The sequence below is a fragment of the Salmo trutta genome, chromosome 21 (genome assembly GCF_901001165.1).
Source record: "Salmo trutta chromosome 21, fSalTru1.1, whole genome shotgun sequence".
NCBI classification, from domain to species: Eukaryota; Metazoa; Chordata; class Actinopteri; order Salmoniformes; family Salmonidae; genus Salmo; species Salmo trutta.
Genome location: NC_042977.1, coordinates 37,556,914 through 37,565,588, shown reverse-complemented (window position 1 = coordinate 37,565,588; position 8,675 = coordinate 37,556,914).

The window sequence follows — 8,675 nt, the reverse complement described above, 5'->3', positions numbered from 1 at the left end:
CTGTAGCACAGGAACCGTTGTTGACGGTGGCCACCCTCCCTTCCCTCCCTTTAGGTTTGGGGTTGTTTTTGTGGGGTTTTTTGTTTTGGAGGTGCAGTTGGGTCTGCACCTTCGGGGGGGGGGGAGGGGGGAGTGGTTGCTTTCTGTATAGTCTGTGTACTTTGCAGAACTGTTGATTGTCGGTTTGTTGTTTTCGTTTAAGTGTTCACTTTATTAATAATAAAAGAAGATCAGCACTATACCCGCTGCGTTTTGGTCACCTTTCATCAACGCCACTGACAAATCAACATTGTTTCCACATAATTTAAATCAAATTAAGTTGAACCAACATAGAATAGGTGTTGAATTGACGTCTGTGCCCAGTGGGATACTTGTTGAGCATAGCTATAGCCGTCAATATTGTGTGTTTTCATGATCATCATTCACTCACTGATAAGTTTGTCAAGGTCCCAACATCAGTGTATATCGTATCTGCTCTGGGGCTTTTGCTGTGAACATGCCACTCCAACGTGACATTTGCTTGTAAACAAAAAAGGGTTCTATAGGGTATACGGTACCATTTGGGACAAAGCAAGATAGAGTATACTCTAAGTGGATAAACCAGTTTGTAACAGGTGAGATGTCCATTGTTTCGGTCGAACTCAGTCTATGGCAAATTACAGTTTAAAGTGACCACAGTTAAAGAAGAGCAAGTCGTTGCCTATTGCCTTGAATAGCAATTTAACTTTGAGCTCCCAATTATTTTGTCAGGATGTTAGATGTGCTGAAATTCGTAAATTTATTTCAATGGTGAATGATATTGAATGGTGTCGAAACCATTTAATTTAGCTGAACATCATTGTTCTTGCTGACTTTTCCTGTTAGAAATGTTCGATATAAAATTAGCTATAGTATAAAACATACATGCAATAATGTAACAGGGGCTCCCGAGTGGCACAACGGTCTAAGGCACTACGTCTTAGTGCTCGATGAGTCACTACAAACCCTGTTTTGATCCTGGGATGTATCACAACCGGCTGTGATTGGGAGTCCCATAGGGCGGCGCACAATTGGCCAAGCGCGGTCTGGGTTAATGGGAAGGTTTGGCCGGGGTAGGCCGTCATTATAAAATAAGAATTTGTTGTTAACTGATTTGCCAAGTTAAATAAAGGTTAAATAAAAAATAAAGAAACAGCAACATGAATTTACAGTGACTGTCTCCACTTGACAATAAACCCTTTCTCTATTTCTCCCTCTTGTTTACTATTCCTGGAGATCTATGTTTCCATTTTTTTGTCCAGACAAACTCTCCATTGTATTACACATATCAGTGTTGTATAATAGTTGTTGCCTGCATCCTCCTCAAATGTCAAAGATAACAAAAAAGGAAATTCACATTCTTAACATTGTTCTACAGTGCTGATCAAAGGAGGGTAGAATATCCGGCCTCCCTCGTTGCGTCTAAAAATGTTCTCAACAACTGATCATTTTGTAACTTTCAGTTTTGCGATTAAAAAAATGTACTTGATAGTTCACCCAAATTATATACTGACGTTTTGTTCATTCATGTCCATTTTCATTTCAAGAGTTTAATTTCAAATGCCAAACCACATTTTCTCATGAATAAATAAAAAAATTGCACAATGTGGAATGATTTCTAATCCTAAAACAATATATTGTATTGCCAAGCACGAAGCCCAGCTCTGCTCTTTGAGGAGCAAGACTTAATAAATGTTCTTAACATGTAATCCATTCTTATTAATTACATCAAAGGGATCAAGTGCATGAAAAACAATCCCTTTCCAAGCAAACAAAAACAACAAGGACAAATGAACCACCCACTATTGTCAATATAACAGTAGACAGGAATTTGTTTTCGTGGTTTGAAATTGAACACCCTTTTCTTCACAATATATACCTGGTTGTCATGGGAGCTTTTGTTGAGGCAGTGTTTCATGAACATTTAAAATCCCTTCTTTGAAAAGCTTATAGCAAGTATCTGGGTCATCCTGACCTGATGCTGATACTGGCTTGAATAGATTAAATAATACATTCACATTAACAATGCCATTCAGATTAACAATGCCATCTATTGAAGTTGGGGATCTAACCAGATAGAACCAGAGGGGAATTTCTTCACCACAATGGTATTTTATGATGAGCAGCCATGTTAGAAAACAGGGTTAAGAGCCCTAGTCTTGGTATAAGTGTCATGGGATGTAGAAAGACCAGAGACAGGAACTCAGTTTAATGTCAAATGAGGACTCTCTTTGCAGGGCAGTGTTCCCTGTCAGATAACATTTAGATCAGAGGGATGAGTGCCCCCTACTAGCCCCCCAACACTACTTTCAGAAGCATTTGGGTCGTATTCACTACTACTGTAGGCACCAAACGGAATACAAGTTGAATGAAACAAGGAGGGTCAAACATAAACTTGTCTAAAAGGACCACTTTCATTTAGTACCTGGGACAAATGACTCGAGACAAGAATCAACAATCAATTACATAATTATTCAAAAATATTTAATCATTTTTACTTGTTTGTCCACCATAGTAATTGTATACACAATAAAAAAAAATAAACAAGTAGTGCTGGTACGGTAAGAAAGATAAAAACAATAAACATCAGCACCAACCTGTCTCTGGCAGGCTCACAGGCATTGCCACCTGACCAGCCCACTGGGCACAGATGTCAATTCAATGTCTACTCCACATTGGTTCAACACAATTTCATTGCATTGACGTGGAAACAATTTTGATTCAACCAGTGTGTGCCCAGTGGGAGGTGACTTAAATGACCCCTCTGAACAACCTGGTTGATCAGTGATTCACATATAAGGGAGTAGAGTCTGAAGGAAAGGATAATAGTAACTCCCTAATGCTGTGTTCATAACCAAGGGGGAAGTAGGAATATCCAACATAGAACTGGGAAAAATCACTTGAACGGCCCTCCAACTGGTAATTACGAGCGTGAAAATCATCTATCATCCCTGGGCTCCGACTTCTCCCACGTGCTGACATCACCTAATATATAAATGTATACCATTTAGCAGACATTTTTATCCAAAGCAATTTACAGTCATGTGTGCATACATTATACATACGGGTGGTCCCAGGAATTGAACCCACTATCCTGCCATTATAAGCACCATGCTCTACCAACTGAGCTACTGGTAGGAAATTACCTCAATACCAGTTTTAGCAGTTAATTGTTACAAAACATTCTTTATAAAAAGCAATCTATGAATGTTTTTTTACTATATAATTTGTTTACAAGCATGATAGATGTTATTTTAGTTTATGGTTGACACAGCTTGTTGGCAATTAGCCAATCGGCATTTCTGAACGAGTTCAAAGCACGTGAATGCATCCAACTGGTATTTACGACTTCACAACTGGTAAATTCCCAGCTCCTACTTGGCTACCAATGCAGCATTACTAAATATACATAATTCTTGGAGGTAATTGTGCAAACTTGGCAAATTAATTTAGGCACATTGAGGTATAAAACTGAAGTCTACAGCCACCTTAAGGCTTCTTCACTGCTGCTGCATAAGATGACCGTTCATGACAACTGGCAAAACTGCAATGACTAAAGGAATGGCTAAAACCATTTTTGCCCATTCCACTTCACGAGAAATGGCAGTTTTCAAATGTTCATCAATTGGCTTGTCGTTCTATGGCAGACATCATTTAAACATCCCTTTAATCCTCAAGCTACCGATTGGGGTCATTTTGACCCAAGAAGCGTATTTATTTTTGATCATAGCCCAAAGGTGGTTTTTTAAATTCTTAAAATTTTTCATGACTTTGTCAATCAACTTGTTCTTAACAAATCTATATAATTGTATAGTGTTTCCGTATCAAAATTGACTTTTTTTAAATTACAGTGCTTTGGGGTCATTTGCACCAGATGGTGAAGGGGGACATGTATCAGTAAGACTGCGCAGATATACAGTGCATTCGGGAAATATTCAGACCCCTTGATTTTTTCCACAATGTTACGTCACAGCCTTTCAAAAAAATGGATCAAATAACTTCCTCAATCTACACACAATACCCCATAATGACAAAGTGAAAACTGTTTTTTTATACATTTGTGCCAAGAAAAGATAAAAAAACAGAAATACCTTATTTACATAAGTATTCAGACCCTTTGCTATGAGACTCAAAATTGAGCTCAGATAAATCCTGTTTCCATTGATCATCCTTCAGATGTTTCTACAACTTGATTGGAGTCCACCTGTGGTAAATTAAATTCATTGGAAATGATTTGGAAAGGAACACACCTGTCTATATAAAGGTCAAACAGTTGACAGTGCATTTTTGAGCAAAAACCAAGCCATGAGGTCGAAGGAATTGTCCGTAGAGCTCAAAGACAGAATTGTGTCAAGTTACAGATCTGGGGAAGGGTACCAAAAAATGACTGCAGCATTGAAGGTTCCCAAGAACACAGTGGCCTCCATCATTCTTAAATGGAAGAAGTATGGAACCACCAAGACTCTTCCAAGAGCTGGCCGCCCAGCCAAACTGCGCAATCGGGGGAGAAGGGTCTTGGTCAGGGAGGTGACCAAGAACCCAATTTTCATTCTGACAGAGCTCCAGAGTTCCTCTGTGGAGATGGGAGAACCTTCCAGAAGGACAACCAACTCTGCAGCACTCCACCAATCAAGCCTTTATGGTAGAGTGGACTGACAGATGCTACTCCTCTGAAAAAGGCAATTGAAAGCCCACTTGGAGTTTGGCAAAAGGCACCTAAAGACTATCAGACCAAGATAAACAAGATTCTCGGGTCTGATGTAAACAAGATTGAACTCTTTGGCCTGAATGCCAAGCATCACATCTGGAGAAAACCTGTACCATCCCCACAGTGAAGCATGATGGTGGCAGCATAATGCAGTTGGGATGATTTTCAGCAGCAGGGACCGGGAGACAGTCAGGGTCGAGGGAAAGATGAACGGAGAAAAGCATAGAGAGATCTTTGATGAAAACCTGCTCCATAGCGCTCAGGACCTCAGACTGGGGCGAAGGTTAATCTTCCAAAAGGACAACGACCCTAAGCACACAGCCAAGACAACGCAGGAGTGGCTTTGGGACATTCTCTGAATGCCTTTGAGTGGCCCAGCCAGAGTCTGGACTTGAATCCGATCAAACATGTCTGGAGAGACCTGAAAATACACTCCCTTTCAAAAGTTTGGGGTCACTGAGAAACGTCCTTGATTTTGAAAGAAAAGCACATTTCTTTTGTGCATCAAAATAACATCAAATTGATCAGAAATACAGTGTAGACTTGTTAATGTTGTAAATGACTATGGTAGCTTCAAACCGCAGATTTTTATGGAATATCTACACAGGCGTACAGAGGCCCAATATCAGCAACCATCACTCCTGTGTTCCAATTGCACGTTGTGTTAGCTAATCCAAGTTTATCATTTTAAAATGCTAATTGATCATTAGAAAACCCTTTTGCAATTATGTTAGCACAGCTGAAAACTGTTCTGATTAAATAAGCAATTAAACTGGCCTTCTTTAGACTAGTTGAGTGTCTGGAGCATCAGCATTTGTGGGTTCGATTACAGGCTCAAAATGGCAAGAAACAAAGAACTTTCTTCTGAAACTCATCAGTCTATTATAAATGAAGGCTATTCCATGTGAGAAATTTTTAAGAAACTGAAGATCTCGTACAACGCTGTGTACTACTGCCTTCACAGAACAGCGCAAACTGGCTCTAACCAGAATATAAAGAGGAGTGGGAGGTCCCAGTGCTTGTGCACAACTGAGCAAGAGGACAAGTTCATTAGAGTTTGAGAAACAGATGTCTCACAAGTCCTCAACTGGCAGCTTCATTAAATAGTTCCCCCAAAACACCAGTGTCAACATCAACAGTCAACAGTGACTGGGATGCTGGCATTCTAGGCAGAGTTGCAAGGAAAAGCCATATCTCAGACTGGACAATAAAAAGAAAAGATTAAGATGGGCAAAATAACAGACACTGGATAGAGGAACTCTGCCTAGAAGGCCATCATCACGGGGTCGCCTCATCACTTAGGTTGGAGTCATCAAAACTCGTTTTTCAACCACTCCACAAATATCTTGTTAACAAACTATAGTTTTGGCAAGTTGGTTAGGACATCTACTTTGTGCATGACACAAGTCATTTTTCCAACAATTGTTTACAGACAAATTATTTCACTGTATCACAATTCCAGTGGGTCTGAAGTTTACATACGTTAAGTTGACTGTGCCTTTAAACAGCTTGGAAAATTCCAGAAAATGACGTCTCAGCTTTAGAAGCTCCTGATAGGCTAATTGACATAATTTTAGTTAATTGGAGGTGTACCTGTGGATGTATTTCAAGGCCTACCTTCAAAGTCAGTGCCTCTTTGCTTGACATCATGGAAAAATCTAATGAAATCAGCCAAGACCTCAGAAAAAAATTGAGACCTCCACAAGTCTGGTTCATCCTTGGGAGCAATTTCCAAACGGCTGAAGGTACCACGTTCATCTGTACAAACAATAGTACGCAAGTATAAACACCATGGGACCACGCAGCCGCCATGCCACTCAGGAAGGATACGTGTTCTGTCTCTTAGAGATGAACGTACTTTGGTGCGAAAAGTGCAAATCAATCCCTGAACAGCAGCAAAGGACCTTGTGAAGATGCTGGAGGAAACAGGTTCAAAAGTATCTATATCCACAGGAAAATGAGTCCTATATCGACATAACCTGAAAGGCCGCTCAGCAATGAAGAAGCCACTGCTCCAAAACCTCCATAAAAAAGCCAGACTACTGTTTGCAACTGCAAATGGGGAAATATCCTCTAGTCTGATGAAACAAAAATAGAACTGTTTGGCCATAATGACCAGCGTTATGTTTGGAGGAAAAAGGGGGAGGCTTGCAAGCCAAAGAACACCATCCCAACCGTGAAGCACGGGGGTGGCAGCATCATGTTGTGGGGCATAATGAGGTAGGAAAATTACGTGGATATATTGAAGCAAAATCTCAAGACATCAGTCAGGATGTTAAAGCTTGGTCGCAAATGGGTCTTCCAAATGGACAATGACCCCAAGCATACTGGCAAAGTTGTGGCAAAATGAATTAAGGACAACAAAGTCAAGGTATTGGACTGACCATCACAAAAGCCCTGACCTCAATCCTATAGAAAATTTGTGGGCAGAACTGAAAAAGCTTGTGTGAGTAAGGAGGCCTACAAACCTGACTCAGTTACACTAGCTCTGTCAGGGGGAATGGGCCAAAATTCACCTAGCTTATTGTGGGAATCTTGTGGAAGGCTAGCCGAAACGTTTGACCCAAGTTAAACAATTTAAAGGCAATGCTACCAAATACTAATTGAGTGTGTGTGAACTTCTAGCCCACTGGGAATGTGATGAAAGAAATAAAAGCTGAAATAAATCATTCTCTCTTCTATTATTCTGACATTTCACATTCTTACTATGAAGTGGTGATCCTAACTGACCTAAGACAGTGCATTTTAACTAGGATTAAATGTCAGGAATTGTGAAAAACTGAGTTTAAATGTATTTGGCTAAGGTGTATGTAAACTTCCGACTTCAACTGTAGATATTCCATTCAATATCAGCCGTTTCCAGCTACAATAATCATTTACAACATTAACAATGTCTACACTGTATTTCTGATCAATTTTTAAATGGACCAAAAAAAATGTGCTTTTATTTCAAAAGCAAGGACATTTCTAAGTGGCCCCAAACTTTTGAAATATTGTGCAGGTAGTGCAGAGATGCGCCCCATCCAACCTGACAGAACTTGAGAGGATCTGCAGAGAAGAATGGAAAAATCTCCCCAAATACAGTTTTGCCAAGATTGTTGTGTCATACCCAAGAAATCCCAAGGCTTTAATTACTGCCGAAGGTGTTTCAACAAATTACTGAGTAAAGGGTCTGAATACTTATGCAAATTTTAGATTTCAGTTTTGTATTTTTATCAATTTGCTAAAATATCTACAAACCTGTTTTTGCTTTGTCATTATGGGGTATTGTGTGTAGATTGATGATAAACAATTTAATCAGTTTTAGAATAAGGCTGTAACATAACAAAATGTGTAAAAACCGAATGGGTCTGAATTCTTTCTGAATGCACTGTAGCTCCCCATGTAATCACCTAAGAGTGTACTTTTATATACCAAACATCGTAAGACTGTACAAAACCTACGTTATCTTATTTTGTGTGTATAAAAATCTTCCAGTGGTATACAACATCTGCCAATGATAACAATTTGATAGAAACACAATACAGAACTCAGATATGCTCTGAATCTACAAAGAGAGCTGTATTAGTGTGTATACTCCGAAAAGTAGCTATTCTAGGGGACATACGTCTTTATTTGAATCCAAGTTTCTCTGGATACATAACATTAAGTTATACAGATCATCAGATGGAGGTGGAACTGTTTCAGTGATTTTGACCAGATAAACAGATCAACTGCAGAGAAGGAGCACCTTATGTACTGACCTATGGTTAGAACTAGGTAAGACCGTGTACAAAATCAAAACAACCTTAGATATATGCTTAGTTGCAGTCAAACCAGCTCATAAATGTCTGTCAGTGTTATGAACACTTAGTAGAACTGTAATACAAAAACCAGCTACCCTCTGAATGGATACATAGTTTGTATTCTCAGAAAAAGTACTTTTCTACTGAAAAGGTTATATAAATAC